General features: G+C 31.5%; 1 long non-coding RNA gene across 2 annotated transcripts; it reads left to right on the top strand.

Moving 5' to 3' along the window:
* On the top strand, positions 1 to 1,714 carry LOC139857263 (uncharacterized). 2 transcript variants are annotated; one of them, XR_011762441.1, is made up of 5 exons: positions 1 to 238; positions 323 to 413; positions 499 to 1,049; positions 1,181 to 1,232; positions 1,428 to 1,714. It is a non-coding gene; the product is annotated as an uncharacterized lncRNA (long non-coding RNA). The 2 variants fall into 2 exon arrangements; XR_011762440.1 differs by having other exon boundaries at positions 499 to 1,232.
* Positions 1,715 to 5,795: the final 4,081 nt, after the last annotated feature.

The following is a 5,795-nucleotide window of genomic DNA, read 5'->3' as shown; positions in this document are numbered from 1 at the left end:
ATTGGGGATCGGTTCCTTCGATAGTGTCACGAACGAAAAAAAATAACAACAAACTCCACACGTCAAAATTCCACGCAACAACAATTAGGGTTCACAAACAACAATCAGGAACCAGACATCAACATCGATCTATTCGATCTACCCTTGGGGGCAATTGAATCTGAACACCTTCTTTTATTAGAAACGAATCGATGAACATGTTTATCAATCTTAATTCTGCGGAATTTATTAATAAAAGGTATGATTACATCTTTTTTAGCTTGCCAGTCATAAACATTCATTCATATGTTTCTAATAAAAGGTATGATTACATCTTTTTTAGGTATATAATTTGCTAAAGGAATTTATCTCTCAAAGTAATTTTTGCTGCTATGAGCCCATGGTTATTTGGATTTAATGAACTCATCATATGTGTACGTTTTACAAGTCATTTGGATCTAAAACTATTTAAGTCTTTCCATTTGTTCACTAATTCCTATTGTTGTATACTTCTAACAGGATTCCTTGGTCTTACTGAAAGTGATTTTGTTACTAACAAGTTGATGCGTAAACTCCCTTAGGGAATCATTCAACAAACTTGATATAATGAATGAGATGATTTTACTAAATGGTTGATGCGCAACTGCGTGAGGGAAGCATTCAACAAGGTAAACCTTGTTGAGCGACCTATCTTATAATCACCTTACATATGAATTCAATTAACTAAGACTGTTACGTGATCCATCTATTAAACATATTTGATATGCTTATTCAATCATATGAGGTAGTACAATGGGTTGGTTGGGGTAAAACACATGTGATTGATTTGACCCTTAAACATGTAACTTGAAATCAGTGTATCAGTGTACCTAAAGGGGTTTGTTGGTTGAACCCACATTGCTGTGATTTGTGAATGTGATACATACTAAAAAGACCTTATTTATGTTGAACCCAGTTTGACCCATGACCCAATATGTGTAGTATGCTACTTCTACTTTTTTGTGATGTATTTCAGAATAGCCAAGCAAAAATGGAACTCACACCATCATTGATTATATGCACGATTTCAGGTGGAGAAACAGTTGTTCATCCTAAATTCGTAACAAAATCAATCGAGTGTCCTTTTATGTTTTTTTATTTATCATGCCGTGTTTTTTGTTTATTCGCAGTTAAATTTGTGTTATGTTCTCTTTAAATTTAGGTTGAAAAAAGACCAATGAAAAACCATCTATATGGTGTATATTCTTTACCAGGTATTAGAAGTTCTGTTTGTAATTGATATAATTAATGGTATGGATTATTGGACCTTTCAGTTTAATATAATGTGAATTTACATGAGTACATGATATCGTTCAACTTCAACTAAGCATCACTTTAAATGTGTGTTTTTTTTAAATGATAACACTACTATTTAGTATATGTCATGTTTCAGTGCCGCAATATTGCAGGTCAATTTGACGATAAATGTTCAGTTAACACCTCTAATGAACTTCCACGCCTAATGAAGTTCCACCTCTAATTACGAATCCATCAGAGTCTCTGCTCGCTGAGCTGCAGAATGTGATGGTTAGTCCTTATGGGTTCGCTGAGCTATGGAATGTGATGGTTAGTCTTTATGGGTTCATATGGTTAATATAAAGTTATCCGATTCTTATTCATATGGGTTTTCAAAAGAGAATTCAGAAATGTAAGGAATGACTAAAGCGATTTTTAGAAACATGTTGAAGGTTAGTCTTGAAAATCAGTTACTCGATCTTCCCCCCCCCCCCCCCCCCCCCCCCCCCTCTTCTTTTAGCTCATACTTGAAACTATCTGATGTTAGTGGTTATTGTAGACAAGTGTTAAAGGCTACCACAAGTTTACTGCCAAAACAAGAACATTCTTGGATGGGCCGTTGCATAAGTGTGTATTAGATGTTTGTAATTTGAACTAATAATCGAGATTCAATAGTAAGCTGAACAACAAATATCACCTTAACTTGCCTACAATGCTTTGTTTTTCTATAGATTTGTAATTTGTATTTGTATTTATACATACACATGGGTGCATATCTTAGTTTCTTATGTTTTAGTATTGTTTGTATTGTTACTGATAGTTGTTTTCTCATGAAGCTTATAGGAATCACCCATGTAGCAGAAACTTCAATGTATTTTACCTGGACTAAAAACTACAAGGTAATTAATGAACTTAGTTAAATGCAAGGAGCTGCATGTGCATTTTGGTATTGTATTGTTTATGTTATTTACGCGTACTACAAGTGACTAGAAGTAATAAACTATGTGGGCAATCGCATCGACAAACATGAAATGTCTGCTTATGTTTCTTTACTATTCATTTTCTTTTTACACTTGCTACGAATTCATTAAACCATTGTAGTGATCTTTATATTCCACCATATTGATCTTTTATTCAATCGCCAATGATTATTTGTTTCCAATACTACCTCTCAAAATAAGTTTCATAATATCTTATTTCAAAAACCCGTGAAATCGCGGTTTATAAACTAGTTTATATTTGTAAAAGTAAAGTTTGCTTCATGTGGTTGTTTTTCGAATTTTACTAGTATATCAATTGGAATACACTTGTGCGCATAGATTGACAATACTTGGAAATATCCATATGTTTAGGTATGTAACCTTCATGTGTTATGTGTTTGTCCGGCATGTAACCAGTTTTGTAAAGTAATTTGTTACAATAGCTTTTATCTAGGATGAAGGTGTTTCCATGTGTGATGTGTTATGTGGTTCATCTTATGTTTCTTTGCTAGGTTTCGTTCTTTGTATTTTCATGTTTGATAGTGCTACAAACGAACATATATTTAGTCGCAATATCATCCCAATATGTAAAGTTTTTAGTTGTAATTTTTCTATTTTTAAATTGTAATCGTTTAAATAAATAAATGCGAAGACGAAGCACGAAGATTAAAGAATTGAAGAAAAAGCGTCCTAAAACTGGAAAAGGGTCCTTAAAGCCATAGTGCACTCAAAAGCGTCCCAAAAATTGAGTTAAAAGACTTGCGCGGATTTTGGGAGTTAAGGAAAATAATTTTTTGTGCAAATTACAAATTGCGAAACGCAAAGTACAAGATATTAAATAGTACGAAAGGACGTTCGAAAATCCGGAACCAGGACCTGAGCCAACTATCAACGCGCGACGCAACGGGCCGAAAATTATGAGTCAACTATGCACAAGAATATAATATAATATTTAAATAATTATATAAATTATTTATATATTATATATATTTAAATAATACGTCGACAAAGAAGAAAACAAAGCAATGTGGCTGGATTCAGCTGGCCATGCGATCGCTTGGTCTGGAAGAGCAAATTTCATGCGATCGCATGGGGTCAAAACTCAGGCCACATCTATAAATACCAGGCTTCTGATCGAGTAAGAAAAACAACAAAATAATAATAATATTCCCTCTGTAATATATATATATATATATATATATATATATATATATATATATATATATATATTAGTTTAGTTTTATATTAGATTAGTTTGGTTTATGTAAAGGTTATTTTACGGGTTTTAAAGTCGAAGTTCTGTCTGCGTAAAGCTACGCGATAAATACTCAATGTAAGTTATGTTCTCCTTTTTAAATTAATGTCTTGTAACTAAGTTATTATTATGCTTATTTAAGCCGAAGTAATCATGATGTTGGACTAAATATTAAAGACGGGGTAATTGGGCTTTGGACCATAATTGGGGTTTGGACAAAAGAACGACACTTGTGGAAATTAGACTATGGGCTATTAATGGGCTTTATATTAAATTAACGATACCTCTTTAATTTAATATAAAGGTTACAATTTGACGTATCTATATATAACCACATACGTTTAATCGGATACGATGGGCGGGATATTTATAAATACAAATTATTGTTCATTTGACCGGACACGGGGATGGATTAATAGTAAATGGACTCATTAAAACAGGGGTGAATTACATTCAAGGGTAATTGGTGTAATTGTTAACAAAGTATTAAAATCTTGGTTTACACACAGTCGATAACCTGGTGTATTCATTAAACAAAGTATTAAGACCTTGTTACAGTTCGAATCCCCAATTAGTTGGAATATTTGACTTCGGGTATAAGGTTAAATTTGCCGAGCATTTTATAATTATGACCGATGAACTATTATGGACAAAAACCAGATAGGTTTCAAATACATCCAGGACAAAGGACAATTAACCCAGGGTAATAAATTATAATCAAAACGTCAAACATCATGGTTACGGAAGTTTAAATAAGCATAATTATTATATTGTTATTTATTTTACGCACTTAAATTATCGTCATTTATATTTTGCATTAGGTTTTAATTGTGACTTAAAATATAAAATCGACAAACCGGTCATTAAACGGTAAAACCCCCTTTTATATATTATTATATATAATTATATATATTTTGTACAAATATAATTGTTTAAAAATATAGTGTAAAATAAGTCGTCTCCCTGTGGAACGAACCGGACTTATTAAAAACTATACTACTCTACGATTAGGTACACTGCCTATAGTGTTGTAGCAAGGTTTAGGTATATCTACTCTGTAAATAAATAAATATCTTGTGTAAAACTGTAACATATTTAATAGTATTTCCTTGTAAAATTTAATAGTATTTTATACCCCTTCGCTTTCACATCAAGTTTTTGGCGCCGCTGCTGGGGAACTCGGCGAAAACGCTATATTTTTAATATATATTTGTGTAAATATTTTTATATATAATTTTTAGAAAAAAATATAAATCTATATAAAAAAAGAAAAAAAATATAAAAACACTCGGGCTGGTTACTGTAACAGCCCAGCATTTGGCCCGAAACCCTACTCCATGCGACCGCATGGAATCATAACGGGATATCCATGCGATCGCATGGCCCTGTCTGACACGCCAGGTTTGACCATCCAACAGCAATAATTACGTAATTATTATTATTATTATATATTTAAAACCCTAATTAGGGTTATATTTAATAATAATTTGTTTTAGTTTTATTTTATTTGTATTTTTAGTTTAATTAGTTTTTATAAATATATAAAATTAATAGTTTTATAAAATAAATAATAATATTTTTATAAAAATTGTACTTTTTACAACTTTAAGTTTATTTTTATATTTTGTATCTTTTTATTCGTTTTAGCGTAATATTTGTATTTTTCGTTCGTATTTAGTTTTAAGTCATAGTTTTTGCCATAGTTATTTTTATTTCTAGATTCTTAGGCTTTGGCGTAAAATCCCTTAAGTACTTTTTCTTTATACTAAGATTTAGGTGCTTTAGAATTTTGCGACGCCATTTTAAAATTTTAGTACCTTTTTAAGTTATTGCCGTTTTGGATATAGAATTCCTTTTAAGCTTTAATACCTTTAGACGCAACTTTTAATTCTTAGTTTTTAGACTTTTAAGTTTCGACGCGCTACGTTCTTTTTATTATTTTTCGACCTTTTATTTTTCGACGTTTTTCGACGCGCTCTTTTTCTTTCTTATTTCTCGACATGCTAGTTTTTAGGACATAGATTTTCTATTTCTTCTCTGAAATTCCAAACGAAAAATTATTTTAAGCGGTTAAATTGATAGACATCCAAATTTTCTGGTTCGTAGTAATAGTTGGATTTGTTAGTGGCGAGTTGTGGGCTTCCGATTTAAAGGGTCCTGGCTACCTGCTGCATCTATTGGCTATTCGAAACGTGGGCAAAATCAGAAAAGTCTATTAATTTGATAACTTATATAATTTTTAGTTTTATAACTAATAGGATAATTAGTAAATGCACCACATTGTAGCTAAAATTTGATAATAAGCG

This window comes from Rutidosis leptorrhynchoides, chromosome 1 (assembly GCF_046630445.1).
Source record: "Rutidosis leptorrhynchoides isolate AG116_Rl617_1_P2 chromosome 1, CSIRO_AGI_Rlap_v1, whole genome shotgun sequence".
NCBI lineage: Eukaryota > Viridiplantae > Streptophyta > Magnoliopsida > Asterales > Asteraceae > Rutidosis > Rutidosis leptorrhynchoides.
Note: the sequence above shows the minus strand (reverse complement) of the source record. Positions and strands in the feature narration are given on the sequence as shown.